Source organism: Rhinopithecus bieti, unplaced genomic scaffold (genome assembly GCF_001698545.2).
Source record: "Rhinopithecus bieti isolate Rb0 unplaced genomic scaffold, ASM169854v2 scaffold_23569, whole genome shotgun sequence".
Classification (NCBI taxonomy): domain Eukaryota; kingdom Metazoa; phylum Chordata; class Mammalia; order Primates; family Cercopithecidae; genus Rhinopithecus; species Rhinopithecus bieti.
The window spans coordinates 127278-147318 of record NW_016810816.1 but is presented as its reverse complement, the minus strand read 5'-3'; the positions used below and the strand labels follow the sequence as shown (position 1 = coordinate 147318).

At 35.8% G+C, this 20041-nt stretch overlaps 1 long non-coding RNA gene across 1 annotated transcript in view; it reads left to right on the top strand.

Moving 5' to 3' along the window:
* LOC108542745 (uncharacterized) overlaps window positions 1-20041 on the top strand; it is a 41160-nt gene that overhangs the window by 10626 nt on the left and 10493 nt on the right. Inside the window, exon 2 of the long non-coding RNA XR_001889355.1 lies at window positions 4215-4294. This is a non-coding gene — a long non-coding RNA (uncharacterized LOC108542745). The remainder of the gene's footprint in view (window positions 1-4214; window positions 4295-20041) is intronic.

Sequence of the window (20041 nt, the reverse complement as noted above, 5' to 3'; positions counted from 1 at the left end):
GTGCCTGTATGCTTACAGCGCAGTATTGGGGTGGGAGTTACCCGATTTTCCAGGTGTTGTGTGTCTCAGTTCCCCTGGCTAGGAAAACGGATCCCCTTCCCCCTTGCGCTTCCAGGTGAGGCGATGCCTCGCCCTGCTTCAGCTCTCGCTGGTCAGGCTGCAGCAGCTGACCAGCACCGATTGTCCGGCACTCCCTAGTGAGATGACCCCAGTACCTCAGTTGAAAATGCAGAAATCACCGGTCTTCTGTGTCGCTCGCGCTGTGAGTTGGAGACTGGAGCTGTTCCTATTCGGCCATCTTGCTCCGCCCCCAAATCATAGCATTTCTATACACCAATAATGTTGTGTTATTGATTTCACTTGTGTTCAATAAAATCAAGAACACAATTTCACTTATAATAGCCATACAGAAAATGAAATACCCTGGAATACAGCTATCCAAGAAGGTGAAAGATCGCTGCAAGAACTACAAAACACTGCTGAAAGAAATCAGAGATGAAATAAATAAATGGAAAAACACTCCATGTCCATGTAGTGGAGGAATCAATATTATAAAAATGACCTTACTGCCCAAAGCAATTTACACATTCAATGTTATTCTTATGAAGCTACTAATGTCATTCTTTACAGAATTAGAAAAACTACTTTAAAATTCATATGGAACAAAAAAATAGCTCAAGTAGCCAAAGCAATCCTAAGCAAAGGGAATAAAGCTGGATGCATCACACTCCTCAACTTCAAATTATACTATAAAACCAAAACAGTATGGTTCTGTTACAAAAACAGAGACATAGATCCATGGAACAGAATAGAAAACTCAGAAAATTAGCCACACACCTACCTACAACTGTACTATCTTTGACAAGGTTGAAAAAAAGCAATGGAGAAAAGATCCCTGTTCAATAAATGGTGCTGGGCCAACCATATGCAGAAGATTGAAACTGGAACCTTACCTTTCACCATATGCAAAAATTAACTCAAAACGGATTAAGGATTTAAGTGTAAGACATCAAACTATACAAATCCTGGAAGACAACCTAGGAATTACTCTTCTTCATATAGACTTTAGCAACCTCAATCCTGTAGCTATAGAAGATAAGGGTCTCCTTCAGGGCACACACAGGGCCTCCGCTCTTTCACATGGTGCTTGAACTAGGGACTGGAATCCTTGATCTCGTCCTTTTCTTTTACCACTCTCCAGTGGCATTAGGAGAAAACAACCAACGTCATTGTATTTTTTCATTTTCTAAAAATGTTTGAATGTATTACATATAAAGTCACCCAGATCCTTGCTTCTTATGAAGGGTTGATTAGCAATATCCAATGCATATATTTTGTGTATCTTTATTACTGGTTCACATCATGGTCTATCAATACTCTCCTCACTACTACATATAAAGTCATTAGCATCTGTAAATTTAATCATATTAGAGAGCCAAGTTTAGAACTCCTAAAGCAATTCCAAAAACTCACCCTTAAAATTGTGTTCTTCTAAAGCAACTGTTGCTACCAAAACCTGTATCAGGTTTCTCTCCAGAGAAACAAAACTAATAGGATGGATAGATTGATAGAGGTATGATAGATAGATAGATAGATACATAGATAGATAGATAGATAGATAGATAGATAGATAGATAGATACATAGATAGATAGATAGTTTTCTTGTAAGGTATTGGCTAATGCAATTATGGAAGCTAAAACATCCAATGATCTGCTCTCTGCAAGCTGGAGGCCCAGGAAAGTCAGTGGTGTAGTTCAAAGGCCTGAGAGTTAGAGAGCAATGGTGTCAATTTTAGTCCAAGTCTGATGGCCTGAAACCAGGAGCACCAAGGGCAAGAGAAAATAGTCTCAACTCAAACAGTCAGGCAGAATGAATTCAACCTTCTTCTGCCTTTTTGTTCCATTTAGCCCTTCAATGAATGACACAATGCTCACCTACACTGGGGAGAGCCAAGGGCTTTACTTAGTCCACCAATGCAAATGCGTCTTCTGTAAACACTTTCACAGACACACCTAGAAATAATGTTTAATCAGATATCCCAACATTGCATGGCCCAGTCATGTTCACACATAAAATTAACCATCCACAGTGTTAAAGAGACTTCAAAGTGTCTGAGTTATTAATATTGGACAAGAAAACAAGGCACAACTGGGTGCTACGTACAAGAAGCCCACTTTAAATACAAAGACCTAAATAGGTTGAAAGTAAAAGGCTGAGAAAAATTATGTTATCTAAACACTAGAAAGAAAGAAAAGAAAGAAAGAAGGAAAAGAAAAAGAAGGAAAGAAAGAAAGGAAGAAAGAAAGGAAGGAACGAAGGAAGGAAGGAAGGAAGGAAGGAAGAGAGAGAGAGAGAGAGAGAGAGAAAGAAAGAAAGAAAGAAAGAAAGAAAGAAAGAAAGAAAGAAAGAAAGAAAGAGAAAAAACAAACTAGAGTGGCTATATTATTAGTCAACTTGATGTAATGACATCAAGTTTTATGGAACACTCCACTTAATTACAGCAAAATACATCATATTTTAAAGTATGTAAGAAATATTTTTAAAAATAAAATAATTGAGTTGGGTGTGTTGTGTGTGCTTCTTTCATTTGAAATATTTCACTGCATTCCATTCTCTGTGGCATACATTAAATTGGAGATTTTTTTTTTTAAAGCATGCAAGGAAATTTTAATTCGTTATGCCAATTCTTTCTCAGGAAAGAATCTCAAACTCATTATCCTCACTAAAGAATAATAAATAACAAAAGTCAACTTAGTTATTTCTCCCAAAGGAATCTACCTCTTATCTTTTTTACTAGTCAGTGCTTTTAAACAAAGAAATAAAGTTTGTAGACTGATGTATTTGTTTGTTCTTTCTTTCTTTCTCCTTCCTTTTTTTCTTTCCCTCTTCCCTCTCACCTTTTTTCCTATAAGGAGTTGCTACAAAGCTAACAAATTTATTTATACAGACTATTTGATAACTAGAGTTTTATACATGAATCAGATTCTTTTAATTGAATGTACTCTTGTAACATTTGAAAGCAAAGTATGGAAGATTCCATCTTTCTCTCACAGTGCAGGTGAATATAAGAACCTAGAAATTTCACAAAGATACAAGGCCGTTGAATTTTTGGTGGATTTATATCCTACCCTCTGGCACACAAATGTCTTACCAATAAGTCTAGAACAGTTGTCACTTCTTGTTTTCTATGACCAATCAGCATAATATCATCCGTATAACAGGAAAAGGCCACCCTTTCCAATAAATGGCCTAGGAAAATTGAATTATCACATGGAGAAGCCTGAAATTGGACCCCTAGTTTTCATAATAAATAAAAATCAATTTAAGATGGATTAAAGACCTAAAACCATAAAATACTAGAAGAAAACTTAGGAAAAACTCTTTTGGATATTTGTCTAGTCAAAGAATTTATGACTAAGGCCTCAAAAGTACAGACAACAAAAATAAAAATAAACAAATGAGACTTACTTAAACTGAAGAGTTTCTGTACAGCAAAATAAATAATCAACAGAGTTGCTAAACAGCCTGCAAAATGGCAGAAAATATTTGCAAACTATGCATCTGACAGAAGATTAATATCCAGGATTTACAAGGAACTCAACTCAATAAACAACCTAAATAACCTCATTAAAAGTGGGCAAAGGACATGAATGGACATTTTTTTTTTTCAAAAGAAGACATACAAATGGCCAAAAAAGCATATGAAAAGGTGTCTGTCATCACTGATTATCAGAGAAATGAAAATTAAATGCACAATAAGATGTCATCTAATACCAGTCAGAAGGGCTATTACTGAAAAGACAAGAAATAGCACAAGTTAGAGAGGATGTAGAGAAAAGAGAATACTTATACACTGTTCGTGAGAATGTAAATTAGTACAACCTTCATGGAACATCATATGGAGATTTCTCAAGGAACTAAAAATAGAACTATTATTCAATCCAGCAATCTCTCTACTGAGTATCTACCTAAAGGGAAATCAATCATTATATAAAAAAGATACCTGTACTGGTATGTTTATTGCAGCACTGTTCACAATAGCAAAGATATGGAACCAGCTTAAGTGTTCATTAATAGATGAGTAGATAAATAAAATGTGGTACCTATCTATCTATTTATTTATCTATCTGTTGGTAGATAAATAGATAAGTAGATATATAATGGAATACAATTTGGCTATAAAAAAAAAGCATGACATCATGTCTTTTGCAGCAATCTGGATGATACCGGAGACCATTACCTTAAGTGAAAGAACTCAGACAAAGAAATACAAATACTACATGTTCTCACAGGTAAGTGGAAGCTAAATAAGGTGCACACATGGAATGTGTGATATGATAGACAGTGGGTACTCATTGCTTCTCAGCCTTTTGGCTAAGATCAAGTGACAGAGGATACTCAGAAGTATGGGGTAATGGAAGGGAGGTGGATGATAAGAAATTATTTAATGGGTACAATGTACATTATCCTGATTTTTTTTTTAAATGGAGTTTTGCTCTTATCTCCCAGGTTGCAGTGCAATGGCACGATCTCGGCTCACTGCAACCTCTACTCACCCGGTTCAAGCGATTCTCCTGCCTCAGCCTCCCGAATAGCTGGGATTACAGGGGCCTGCCACCACGCCTGACTAATTTTTTTGTATTTTTAGTAGAGACAGAGTTGCACCATGTTGGCCAGGCTGGTCTGGAACTCCTGACCTCAGGTGATCCACCTGTCCTGGTCTCCCAAAGTACTGGGATTACAGGCATGAGCCACGGCGCTCAGCACTATCCTGGAGATTTTTACACACAAAGCCTCAACTTTGCCACTACCCAATTTATGTATGTAACAAAATCACAGCTTTAACCCATAAATGTATACAAATAATAAGAAAAGATGAATGAGACCTACACCTAAAAGCTAAAACCACACTGCTTCTAGATGTAAATAAGAGACTATCTTTAAGAATTAGGATTAGGTAAAAGTGCTTAGGCAGGACACAGAAAGTAATAACAATAATAAAAAATAGACCATCAAAATGCAAATTTCTGTTCAGCAAAACACCATTAAGAAAATGAATTTCATTAAGAAAATGAATAATTGGGAAGAAATACTTGCAAAACTATATCTGAAAAAAGATAAGTAAACAAAATATATTTTTAAAAGCTACTACAAAGCAATTACAAAAAAAGCACTCTGATGAAAATGGGCAACAAGTTTGAAAACCATTTCAGCAAGAAAGGTACATAAATGCCAATGAACACATGAAAATTGCTCGACATGCTTGAACATTTTAGAATAAAATGTTGAGAAAGTGTATTTTAAAATATATAAATTATCTAATATTTTAAAATAGCAGAAATTATATCTTCCAATGAAAAATAACATATTATTTAACTAAAGTTTATATATTTTAAAATACTCATAGAAGGAAAGATTGCAAAGAAAGATGCTAATAGGTTAACAGTAGTTGCCTCTGGGTAGTGGAATTACGGGTGATTATTCTTGCTGTTTCTTTAAATATTCTGTACTTTACAGTCAGAAAATGGCAAAGTATATAAAAATTAAAAAGTCTTACATGTTTGGGCACAATAGATGTTCACAGAAAGCTTATAGGTAGATCACCCTCTGGATATCCCTATTTCATTAATCTTCCCTCCTCAATGAAGAAAATTAACGATAAATGAGAAAGCATAAGAGATCTCTTTTATTTGGCCTAAAAGCTAACTGTTGATTCAGTAATTCCTTCAGAGAACACAGAATAAAATCATACACTGACTTTTGTATAGCATTTAAGGTCTGGACAAGGTATTAATGAGTGTAGGAGTCTTAACATTTCAGACCTGGGCTTCAGCTGTTCTTCACCCACAAAGTATGGTCATCTTTTCCTATTATCAGTTATTTAAAAATTCAGTTTGGTTCTGGTTAGCTTGTATTCTAACCATAGTCCTGGGATATGGAAACCAAGGTTATTTATTCTTTGTCAGTCTTTACTACGTATCAGGCATTGTTCTGGAAAAATGAAATCTGGAAAAATGAAATCACCTGGAAAGCGGAAAAAACTGGAAAAATGAAATCACCATTATTTTTTAAATGGAGAAGATACAGGAGAAATATTAGGGGGGTGGCAATTATAGAGAAGCTCAGGTTTGGCCCCGAAAAAAATTGAGATGCCTATTAGACATTTACATAGAGATGTAAAGCAGGCAGCTGAATATACTAATTAATATGGCAGATTTGCCAATCTGTAATCGAGGAGCTAGTTTCTGTTTTTCTCACTGCAGGACTTATTTAAAGAAAAACAATGAAAGTTTTCTACTCCTCTCATTTAAATCAGATGAATCTGCCTTTGAAAGTAATCTGATCTAGTCCAAGATAAACCCAAAGCATCTAGAAAAAGAAATCCCAGCATAAACCTAATATAAAGATCGAACGTGTTGGGAAGATTAGGATAAAAGGTGGACTCTTCCTGGTTTCGGTCCCACACCTGAAGACAGCCAGAAGAAAAAAAAGAATGAGCATGAGAGCTCTAAGAAAAGCAACTAAGAAAAAGACTAGGGAGAGAGACAGATGAGGAAAAGAGAAATATTTAATTCAGTACAAGTGCTAGAGCTAGAGACTGGGAAAGGGAAGAAGGGGTTTAAAAAGGAAGAAAAGAATTATAGTCACTTTCTAATGCCTTTTACCCACTAAAGCTCCCTGCTACATTAAAAGTGAAAAGAAATCAAGGCCTTCATTCATGAAATTAAGAATAATGGCTTCTTCCAGTTTCTTTCAATCTGTTCATTATCTCAAAGTTTGCTATTAGAGACTAGTCCCTAATATAAATACTGATTTTTCATGTATTATAAATATAAATAAATAGCTTCAACAAATCTGATACAGGGGACGCAGAGACTCTTCTCTTATTTTATTATGAAATGAAGGGGAGGGGCATCTTCATTTATTTCTCAGAACAGAAATAACTGAAATATTTCTTTTTTTGAGATTATCGTCATTAGTCTGAAAAAATGATCCATCTCCTAAGAGTCACTGGGGACAGTATCCTGGCTAATACTGCAGTTCACTTATTAACCCGGGACATACACAGAACACTCTCTGTTCAAAGTGTCATAACGAATCTGAGAGTCTTCACTAGAGACCTTATTAAAAGTTTGATGTTTAGAGACTGGGAATTGGGAAACTTCTGTAATTGTAAATATGTATTCATAATTTACATGCAATACTCAGCAGACATTATTAGGGAATCAGTAGGGATTTCTTAGGAAAGGTAGCATTGCTGTCATCAAATAAGAATGCTGTTTAAGTAATACTGAGGAGACCCAAGAGTCAATCTTGGCATGAAGGAAAGAGGATTTCTTCTCTGCTCGGGCACTAGGCCAACCTGACTGCACCTTCACATACCCTCATCTGCTATCAAGCTCATTAGAGCAAGATGCTAGCGATAATGGCTATTCTCTGAAATTTCTTGTAACTCTACCTTGTTCATTCTAATTCTTAGCACTTATTCTTTTCCCCCACAATATCTAGCTCCATGCTCTATTGCACACCTTACTGGAAATCCCTTAGATGCGGTAGGGGATCCAACCAAATCGCCAAAGGAGTGGTCTCATTTTCCTTATCTGAATCCAAAGCTGATCACAGATTACATTAATTGAAACATGTATCAGGAGTTCATTAGTATATCTAATTACACCCCTCATGCCCTAATCTCCCGGAACTTATTACATACAAGAAATGAGCAGGGCAGCAGTATCCTCAATTATCAATTATGGCAAAAGAGACTGCTGAAGTACATAAACTCTAGGCTTAGACTCCTGCGTTTTGAAGTCTGGCTCTGCCACTTACTAACCATATAACCTTGATTAAATCAGAAACTCTCTGTGCCTCTTTCTTCATTTGTAAATGGGGAGGGGGTGAGAATAATACCATTAGCTGTAGAACTCTGTTATGAAGATGTACAAGCGTGACCATTGTGAGATATTTAGGGTCGAGTTTGGCAAATAGAGCCCAGTAAAAGCTAGTCAGAACACTCTAATATTCTTGACAACACTGAAGCCTTCTTGAAAGCACACACCTATTCCAGGTCGGAGAAGAGGCTAATGACAGATGTATGTGGACTTGTGGTGGAATCTTTCATTATATAAAGGTATTGAACGCTCTGGTGCATAAGCAGGTTCTTTTACGACTTTCTAGAAAGTTGGAGCACTTTTAAAATTTCAGTTTTTATTTTAGATACGGGGGTACATGTGCAGGTTTGTTACCTGGGGATATTGTGTGATGCTGAGGCTTGTCACCTAGGTAGTGAGCATAGCACCTGATAGGTTAGCTTTTCAATTCATATTCCTCTTCTTCCCTCCTCACTGACAGTATTTTTTTACTTGGTTGGCATTTTGTTCATTTACCTGACAGACCCTTTATGGTTTTTTGTTTTTGTCCTTGTTTTGTTTTGTTTTGTTTTGAGACAGAATCTTGCTCTGTCAGCCAGGCTGGAGTGCAGTGGCACGATCTCGGCTCACTGCAACCTCCGTCTCTAGGGCTCAAGAAATTCTCCTGCCTCAGCCTCCCGAGTAGCTGGGATTACAGGCGTGTGTCACCACGCCCAGCTAATTTTTGTATCTTCAGTAGAGATGGGGTTTCACCATGTTGGCCAGGCTGGTCTCAAACTCCTGAGCTCAGGTAATCTGCCCGCCTCAGCCTCCCAAAGTGCTGGGACTACAGGCATGAGCCACCGCGCCCAGCCGACAGACCCATTCTTAAATGAGCCCTAGGTTCAGGTCATCCAAAAGGGGTTATACCAGTGCCATCTCCAAGCCACTCTCAATAAATAAAATTTAATTTCTATTTAATATAAAATGAAAATTATAAATATAATTCATACAAAATTATATAAAGAAAAACACAGCTTGATGAATTATTAGGGAGTGAAAACTTATGTAACAATCTTAAATATCAAGACATGGAACATTTGGTGCCCTCTAAAACTGTATGTGTTTTTAAATTGCAACCTCATTCCTTGCCTTATCATCTGCCAAAAATTACATTTTTCTTTCCTCATTTCTGATTCCTACACATTTTACTTATTTTTCTTTTCTTTCTGTCTTCTTGTATTGACTAGAATATTTAGTATAACACTGAAGTGATAAAAGCAGGCGTCCTTGTGTCATACCTGATCTCAAAAGGAAAAATTCAAAGTTTTACTATCCAGGTGACATTTTCTATAAGTCTTTGGTACTTAATTTTATTAAATAACTTATTTTCTATTAGAAGTTATTAATAATTTTATCATATAAAGGTTACTAAATGTGTCCAATACTTTTTGCATATTTTCTTTTAATTTATTAATGGGGCAAAGTATAGTAATATATTTTCAAACACCAAAGCAGCCTTGGAAGAAATCATGTTGGTCATATTTTAGTTTTTGTATAATGCAAGATTCAGTCTGCTGATTTTTAAGTATTTTTATGTATATGTTCATAAATGAGACTTTCCTGTAAATTTTCTCTCTCATAACTAGGTTGTGGAAACCTCATAAAATTTTGGAGGAGTCTATTCTCTTTTTGCATTTCTGTTTTCTGCCAGTTTTAGTTTTACGATCTATGGGGAAAAGGTTGTAGACTTCTAAATGGCATCATGTTCCTCAGTTTAGAGACTTGCATTAGTAATTAAGTCAGCTTGCTTTGCCTTGGCAGAGAGAGAATGAGAATTTACACCTTTCAGAAATTGGTATTGACTGCCGTTTTAGAGGTTCTATTGATATTCCCAAAGACAAGGCTGCAAACCCCTCATAGATACAATATATTCCTCTAGAGATGACCATTCTCCTTTCGTCAGTGATCTACTCTTACTGGAATGTGTCATTGGCATTATCCATTATAAAACAGGCACTTGGGGTATTAGAATTATTTTATTGCTTTCAGTGGTGAAAGCTGGCTCCACCAAAGTACACTAACAGACTAATCATTTACCCCTGAAGGAACTGTGTCTAGCTCCAGTAGACTTATGAATCCAAAATCACACTAGATGAAAAGGCACAGCTCAGTTGTAGAGCATTTGATTGCAGAATCGCACTAGTCAATGCTGAGGGCTGGGGGGCACTGGGAGTCAGCATGAACCTTTTGCCAAAGACTCTAGTCTGCAGGTACAGGGATACTTTCCTTACAAAGCCATGCTGTGTTAGGATCATATGGCCATTATGGTACTGCTTAAGATACAGCCCTCTCTGAGGCTCTCAAAGCAAGTTTTTGTTCTGTATTCAATTTAAATATAGATTTATGTTTGCTCCCTTTATGTCTCTGAACTAATAAGGACCTCATATGTATTAATATAGCCATGTACTAATGCAAAATTCCAAATAGTCACACAAAGCATATGGTCTCTTTGTTATCAGTAAGGTTGCTAATAGTCGAATTTGAAATGTATCTCATGATCTCAGCACTTAACTAATTAAGCTGGATTTTATATTTGAACTGGATTGATAGATGATTTTCAATTATTCAATTCATACATCAGGTTTGAAGTCTAGTACTATCTTTATGCCAAAGCTAGACAGAGGCATCACAGGAAAGAAAAACTACAGACCAATATTTACATTGGACATAATCACAAAAATCTTTCACAAAGTATTAGCTAATTAAATACAGTGCTATTTAAAGTATAATGGACCATGATGAAGTGAGGCTTATCCCAGAAATGCCAGAACATTTAATATCTGAAAATCAAATCAACTAACATAATATACTAATAGAATAAAGGCAAGAAACTAAATTAATAGCTTAGTTGATGTATTACAGAGTATTTGACAAAATTCAACATATATTTATAATAAAAATTCTTATCAAACTAAGAATAGAAGAAAATTTCCTCAATCTGAAGAAGTTCACCTATTAAAAAAATATACAGCCAAGACCATACTTAATAGTGAAAGAGCAAATGATTTCTACCTGAAGTCAGAAATACTCTCATTATTTTACTCATTACTGTACTCAAGGTCTTAGTGCTATAAGGCAAGGAAGAGAAACAAATGTAGATTGGAAAGAAAGAAGTAAAACTATCTTTGTTCATATATTGCATAATTGCTTACATAGAAATTATATAAGATATAATATATAAAACTAATAATTTAATGTCACAATACAGTATAAATAAAAATCAACTATTTCTACATATTAGCAACAGAAAATGAAATTAAAAATAGAACACTGTTCACAATAGCATATAAAAGTAGAAGACATAGTATATTTAATAACGGATGTGCAAAATCTGGTACACTAAAAAATGCAAAAATTGCTTAGGAAAATCAAGTAATATCAAAATAAAAATGTTGAAAGACTTAATATTGTTGAGATGGCAGATCTTGTGAAATTGATCTGTAGATTCAATGCATCCTAGTCAAATACCCAACAGGCTTTTACATAAGTAGAAAAACTGATTATAAAATTTATATACCATTTGCTTTTAAGACTTACTCTACAGCTACAATAATCACTGCTAATGCAATAAGTAAAAACACACATGTATTTTAATGGAATAGGATAGCTTCCTGCAAAAAATATACATTCATATTGTCAATTGATTTTTAACAAAGGCGCCATGGTAATTCAATAAAGAAAGGATATGTATTCCAATAAATAGTACTGGGATAACTGAATATTCAGCTGGAAAAAAAAATTGCCTTGAAATTTTACTCACCTTATGACCAAAAATGAATTCAAAATGGATAATGTTACCCTGATCTGATCACTATACATTGTATATATCAAAACACCACTATGCACTGCATAAATATGTACAATGACCATGTGTCAAGTAAAAAAATAAATAAAAAATGGATGATGAATTGAAAAAATATAGGAACCCAAATTGTAAAACTTTTAGAAGACAATAAAGTAGAATATCTTTGGAATATTATTAAGAAAATATTTTAAATATGACATAAAAACATAAATGATAAAAGGAAAAAATGTTAAGTTAGGTTAAATTGGACTTCATCAAAATCAAAATTTTGTTGAAAGATTATGTTAAACATATAAAAAATATAAAAGTCAAGTCACAGATTACAAAACATATATCTGACAATGAATTTGTAACCCGAATATATAGAAAATTTTATAATGCAATAATAGGCGGCCAAATCAACAAAAACACATGGGCAAAAGAGTTGAACAGACACTTCATAAAAGAAGATATGGGAGAAGCCAAAAAGCACTTGGAAAGATCCTCAATCCCTTGCTCATTAGGACTATGAAAAATTAGAGCCACCGTTAGATATCACTGTACACCCACCAGAATAGCTAAAATTAAGGTTCGATAATAACAGGTGCTGATACTAATGTGGAGAAACTGGAATCTTCACATAATTCTGAAAATGCAAAAATATGACAGCTGCTTTGTAAAACAGCTAGCCATTTAAAATGTATACCACATACACATTCACCACACAAACCAGCAATCCCACTTCTTGGTGTGTTACGAAGAGAAATGAAAGATTATTTCCACACAAAAGCTTGCGTCTGTATGCAGATAGTAGTTTTATTCACAATAGCCCCAAATTGAAAACAACCGAAATATCCTTTCACTGGTACATGGATAAGCAAATTGTAGCATGCCACACATACAATGGAATATTACTGTGGTAGTCAGAATCCAGTCAGGACAGAGGAACTACTCAGTAATTTTAATAGGGAATTTTTGCTAAAAAGAATCCCCAGCTGATAACAGAAGGTTAAGAGGGGATAAAAGGGAACGCTAAAAATACCCTAGGGCTGAAGTACAGTTCCTAAGGGAGGAACAAACTTGGAAAGGATCTTCCTCAAGGCTGTGAATCAGGTGTCTCTGGAAAGTGTATGTCCGCTACCTACTTGATGGTAAAGAAATTTGCCGGGTTGTGTAGGTCGGAGCTTCTCAGCAACCTTTGATTAAGGCTGGCATGGCAGGAATTGCAGGCTGAGACCAGGAATGAGAGGAACCTTTCTTCCAGGGAGCTGGCGGACCAGAGAAGCATACATTGTGAGAAGGACGTCACAGGCAAGGTTGACAACACAAGTTACTGGATGGGAGTGTCATTGCATGTCTGTCATGCATGTCACTGGAAAGTGTGCCATGGGAGCAAAAGGAGTAGTTCATCACATCCAGTAAGAAAAGTCCTTTTCTCCTAAAGTATATTTAAAGTGCATTTTACTGGTAAAACTTAATATTTTGCCATCTGAGAAAGGAATGTTGACAGGGTTCAGCTCTAGTATCATAAAGCAGAGAAATTAAGGGAGAATTTGAAACTGAGAAGCCTAGTCTATCACTTTGGCTATTCAGCTTCCACATGCACCTTACTATGTGCATTTGGACAACTGTACAGCAATAAAGCAACTCTATTTCTCTGCCTGACAACATATGAGAAGAGGTACCATCCCAAAAGTCATTGTGTTTGTTGCCAGCTGTATTAATCACTCTTCGAATTCAGTCATGGACCAATTGAATATTCTTTTGCCTAAAGACTAAATGGTAGAGTTTTCTTTCAACAACTTCTATGTAAAAGATTAATGAGGACAGCACACTGCCACGCCGACGCCGACCCCGCTCTGCACGTCAGCCCGCCCGCGCCCACCAGGGCCACAGTTCAGCAGCTGGAAGGAAGATGGCACCTGGTGGATAGCAAAGGCTTTGATGAATACATGAAGGAGCTAGGAGTGGGAATAGCGTTGCGAAAAATGGGCGCAATGGCCAAACCAGACTGTATCATCACTTGTGATGGGGAAAACCTCACCATAAAAACTGAGAGCACTTTGAAAACAACAGTTTTCTTGTACCCTGGGAGAGAAGTCTGAAGAAACCACAGCTGATGGGAGAAAAACTCAGAGTGTCTGCAACTTTACAGATGGTGCATTGGTTCAGCATCAGGAGTGGGACGGGAAGGAAAGCACAATAACAAGAAAATTGAAAGATGGGAAACTAGTGACAGACTGTTTGAAAAAGTAGAATAAAAATTCCATCATCACTTAGGACAGGAATTAACTAAGAGAATGACCAAGCTCAGTTCAATGAGCAAATCTCCATATAGTTTTTTTTTTTTTCATTACTGTGTTCAATTATCGTTATCACAAACATTTTACATGTAGCTATTTCAAAGTGTGTTGGATTAATTAGGATCATCCCTTGGTTAATAAAGAAATGTGTTTGTGCAAAAAAAAAGAAAAGATTAATAAGAAAAAGAGAGAAGAAAATGGTTAGCATATATAAATAAACACACAGGTATAACACTGATATGGTTTGGCTGTGTCCCCACCTGAATCTCATCTTTAATTCCCATGTGTTCAACTTGATGGGAGGTAATTGAATCATGGGAGCAGGTCTTTCCCATGCTGTTCTCGAGATAGTAAATAAGTCTCATGAGATCTGACGGTTTTAAAGAGAGGCATTCCCCTGCACAAGCTCTCTCATTTTTTGCCTGACGCCATCCATGTAAGATGTGACTTTTTCCTCCTTTTCCTTTTGCCATGATTTTGAGGCTTCCCCAGCCACATGGAACTGTAAGTTCAATTACACCTCTTTCTTTTGTAAATTGCTCGTTCTGGGCTTATCAGCAGCGTGTTTATCACCAGCGTGAAAACGAACTAGTACAACACATAGAAAATGGGTAAAGACACCAGTCTTCATTTCTGTCATTGGTCATGAGGCTAAAGTTTACATCTATGACCTTTTCCTTTCACTACACATTCTAAGTCTCCCTTGCCATCAAACAAAACTTCAGCTATTTGGAATTCTTTTCCTTGTGGAGTGTTGTAAACCTTCATTTCCAAGGGGTCTGAGTCTTTAATAGCCATTCATTTATTTGGTGGCTGTAATATTCCACTAAAATTTGCTAAAAGGAAGGAAATGCTATGAGTAGCCCCAGAGAATCCCATGTTTCAAAATAGCTATCTCTGTCTCCATTGTGGAGTAGCAATCCAATTTTCTCTACTAAACAGGATCAATTACTCAAGTCAGTATATTAACCCTTTAATTTACTTGTTGGTTCAGTAGCATGAAGAACCCAAAATGGTCAGGCGACAGTCTCAATTTCTAGTTCAATGGAACCATTATTTTATCCTTGATGGAAGCATCTCCTTCTTGGAGACCAAGACCTCCAAAATACCAGAGTCTTAGTTGCCAGAACAAGACTCCAAAATTCTGTGAGTAGGTTATTTGGGAAAACAGTGAGAGGACCTGCCCATTTGTGGTTCTATCCAATTATTTCTGGACTCGTGTATTCCGGCTATGGGGAAATTGCACTATATAACAGAATTTAATTAAAAGAATATAATCAATCATGTAAGACAAAATTTCATGCTTTAAGGGTGTTGTCTCCAATTTATTATGTAACCGAGTCTTCAGAAGGAATTGAATCTTTCATGTAGGCCCGTTGCTTCCAGGTAATGGAGCAAGACAAGTTAATTTTATGGTCATGAGCCCATTGCTATACTTCCTTTGAATTGCTTAATCATAAGAGACTGTGGAGAAGAGAGAATGCTTATACACTGTTGGTGGGAATACATTAGTTCAGCTACTGTGGAAAGCAATTTGGAGATTTATCAAACAACTTAAAACAGAACCTACTGTTTGACCAGTAATCCCGTAAATGGGTATATCTCCAAAAGAAAAACAAAAAAACAGTTCTACCAAAAAGGCATATGCACTTGTATGTTCATCACAGCACTATTCACAATAGCGAAGGCATAGAATCAACCTAGGTACCCACCAACGATGGGCTGATAAAGAAAATGTGGTACATACATACCATGGAATACGACACAGCCATAAAGAAGAACAAAATCAAGTATTTGCAGCAATATGGATGTAACTGGAGGCCTCCTCATTGGACAGTATATCCACATAACAAACTTTCACATGAATCCCCTGAATCAAACATAAAAGTTAAAATTATAAAATAAACAAAATAAAATACAAAACATGGCATGCTTATTTTATAATATTCAAATTAATTCAAATTTTATAAACAGGTATAGAGTAAAAATAGAAAGCTCCTCTTATATCCCCCCATCTCCTTCTAACTCCATGGACAAAATTACTGTTAACATTTTATTTTTCCAAGTTTTTTACTATGTAGATAAAGATATAATTTTATATAATTTATATATGTATTATATCTACACACAAACTTTTAAATCCCAAATTGAATCATATGCTATGTTCAGTAGCTTGCTTTACTTACTGAACAGTATATCAAATACATCTTTCCAAGTGAGTTCATATAAATCCTTTCATTTTATATTTTATTGTAATAAATAAATATATTTAGTATTTTGAGGAATCTTCCTCCTTTTTTTCATAGGGGCTGCACCATTTAAAATTCCCACCAACAGCACAAAAGGGGTCCCTTTTTCCCCACATTCTTGCCAATATTTTTTTTAAAAAGTCATCCTAAAAGGTGTAAGGTGATAGTGCAGTTTTGATTTTCATTTCCTTGATAATTACTGAAGCTGAGGACATTTTCTATCTACCTGTTGGCCATTTGTATGCCCTCTTTGGAGAAGTATGTTCTTTCTCAATATTTTAAACAGGTTATTTGTTTTATTTTTGTTTTGTTTTGTTTTTTTGTTTTGTTTTCTGTTTTGAATTGAAGGAATTCCTTCAACTGATAGCTTGGATATTCATCCCTTATCTCCTATATGGTTCACAAATATTTTCTCCCATTCTGTAGGTTGAATTTTTAGTCTGTTAATTGCTTTTTTTTTAATATGCAGGAACTGTTTTTTAGTGTGATGTAGTCTCACTTTTTTGTTTTTGCTTTAGCTGCCTGCACTTTTGGTGTCATAGCCAAGAAATCATTGCCAAGACCAATATCATGAAGCTTTTCCCAGGTTTTCTTCTAGGAATTTTACAGTTTCTGGTCTTACAGCTAAGTCTTTAATTCATTTTGAGTTGATTTTTGTGGATGGTTTAAGATAAGGGTTAAATTTCTTTTCTTTCATTTTAGTTTCTTTTTGAACAGAGTATCCCTCTGTCACCCAGGGTGGTGTGCAGTGTTGCAATCATGGCTCACTGCAACCTCCGCCTCCCGAGCTCAAGCGATCCTCCCACCTCAGACCCCTGAGTAGCTGGAACTACAGGCCGTACCACCATGCCCAACTAAGTTGTGTATTTTTGGTAAAGATGGGGTTTTGCTATGTAGCCCAGGCTGGTCTCTAACTCCTGGGATCAAGCAATCTGCCCACCTCGGCCTCCTAAACTGTTGGGATTACAGGCGTACGCCACGGCACTCATACACGGTTTAATTTTATTCTTAAGCATGTGGATATCCAGTTTTCCCAACACCATATGTATAACAGACTATTCTCTGCCAGTTGTGTATTTTGGCACCATTGTTGAAGATCCATTGCCTATATGTGTGCTTTCATTTCTAGGCCCTCTATTTTGTTGCATTGGTCTATTTGTGTTTCCTAATGCCAATATCATACTATTTTAATAGCTGTAGGTTTGTAATATATATTGAAATCAGAAAGTGTGATGCCTCCAGCTTTGTTCTCTTTTCTCATGATTTTTTGGTTATTCTTGGTCCTTTGTGCTTTCATTTTAGTATTAATTTTTCTATTTCTGTAAAAATGCCATTAGGATTTTGACAGAGATTGTATCAAATCTGTAAATAACTGTGGATAGTATAGATATTTTAAAAATATCATGTCATTCAATCTATGAACACAAGATGTCATTCCTTTTATTTGTGTCTTCTTTAATTTCTTTTATCAATGTTTTGTAGTTTTGAGTGTACAAGTCTTTTATCTTCTTAGTTAGGTTTATATTTAATTGTCTTATTATTTTGGATGCTATAGCAAATGAGATTATTTTATTAATTTCCTTTTCAGATAGTTCATTGTTAGTATAGAGAAATACAGCTGATGTTTTATGTAGATTTTGTAATTTGCAACTTTCTGAATTCATTTATTAGTTCTAAAAGGTTTTCAGTATAATCTTTGGCGTTTTATACTATATAATTATGTCATCTGCAAACAGAGATAATTTTACTTCTTTTCTAATTTGGAAGCTTTTTATTTCTTTTCCTCACCTAATTGCTCTGGCTAGGACTTCTACTACTATATTGAATAGAAGAGGAGAGTGGGCATCCTTTTCTTGTTCCCAATATTAGAGGAATAGCTTTCAGTTTTTCACCACTGAGTATGATGTTAGCTGTGGATCTTTCATATACTTTTCATTATAATTCTTTATTTTGTTGAAGTAATTTCCTTCTATCCTGAGTTTATTGAGAGTTTTTACCCTGAAAACAATGCTTACTTTTGTCACATGGTTTTTCTCCATCTATTGAGATGATCATGTGATTTCTCTTCTTTGTTCTATCGGTATGGTTTATCACATTAATTGATTTTTGTATGTTGAACCATCCTTGCATCCCAGGGATAAATGTCACTTGGTCACAGTGTATGGTCCCTTAAATATGTTACTGAATTCAGTTTGCTATTGTATGGTTGAGGAGTTTTACATCAATGTTTGTCAGCAACATTGGCCTGCAGCTTTTCTTTCTTGTATTGTTTCTGTCTGGATTTGGTATTAGAGTAATACTGGCCTGATGTTAGTTTAGAGGTGTTTCCTTCCCTCTGATTTTTGGAAAAGATTGAGAAGGATTGGCATTAGTTATTCTTTAAACAGTTGGTAGAATTAATCAGTGAAGCCATCTGGTTCTGTTTGTTGTTGTTGTTAAAACAGTTTTGATTACTGATTCAATTTCTTTATGTGTAATAGGTCTGTACAGACTTTTCATTTCTACATGACTCATTCTTGGTAGGTTGTATGTTTGTTGAAACTTATCCATTCCTTCTAAGTTATCCAATTTATCAGTGTGTAATTGTTCACAGCAGTCTCATGATCTTTCTGTATTTCTGTGGCATCAGTTTTAAAGCTCCTCTTTCACTTACATTTTATTTGTCTTCGTGCTCCCTTTTTCTTCTTTTAGTAAGTCTGGCTAAAGTTTTATCAGTTGGGTTGTCTTTTCAGAAAACCAACAGTTAGTGCCTCGAGCAGCCCCCAGAGAAATCAGAAAATTGAACATGTAGTAGAGTTCTTATCTTACTTACCCAGGGAGAAGCTGGGAGCTGGAGGTTTCTCATTAATCATAGTGCTGTGCCAGGGGCAGGGATTATGGCAAGAGGTTGTCTTGAACCTTCCTACTGGCTTCAATGTGGCAGTTTTATGATTGCCTAGGCTACAGAAACCTCTCAACTAGTCTCTGGATTTCTTACAAAGGAAATTGGTCTGTGTATTGTTGAATCTGTGTGTCCATGAGGAGGGTCTAGGGCTTCCTATTGTGCCCTCTTGCTGACATCCCATCAGACTGTGATTTCAGTTAAGAGGTAAAGACCGATATGTGCCATTTTATTTCTGTAAGCACTCTAGTGCACTCAGAATCTATTCCACACCACAGTACTTGAAGTTATTATGGGCCAGTTGGGTTTCCAAGGCACATACTTCAATTGCTACCACAGGTTTTAGCTTGATTAACTGTGATGTTACTGTGCTATAAATTATCAACCATTATCAGCTGGGCATGGTGGCTCATGCCTGTAGTCCCAGCACTTTGGGAAGCTGAAGCAGGTAGATCACCTTAGGTCAAGAGTTTGAGACCAGCCTGGACAAGATGGTGAAACTCCATTCTACTAAAAATACAAAAATTAGCTGGGTGTGCTGGCAGAGACATAACAAAAAAAGAGAATTTTAGACCAATATCCCTGATGAACATCGATGCAAAAATCCTCAGTAAAATACTGGCAAACCAAATCCAGCAGCACATCAAAAAGCTTATCCACCATGATCAAGTGGGTTTCATCCCTGGGATGCAAGGCTGGTTCAACATATGCAAATCAATAAACGTAATCCAGCATATAAACAGAACCAAAGACAAAAACCATGTGATTATCTCAATAGATGCAGAAAAGGCTTTTGACAAAATTCAACAGCCCTTCATGCTAAAAACGCTCAATAAATTCGGTATTGATGGAACGTATCTCAAAATAATAAGAGCTATTTATGACAAACCCACAGCCAATATCATACTGAAT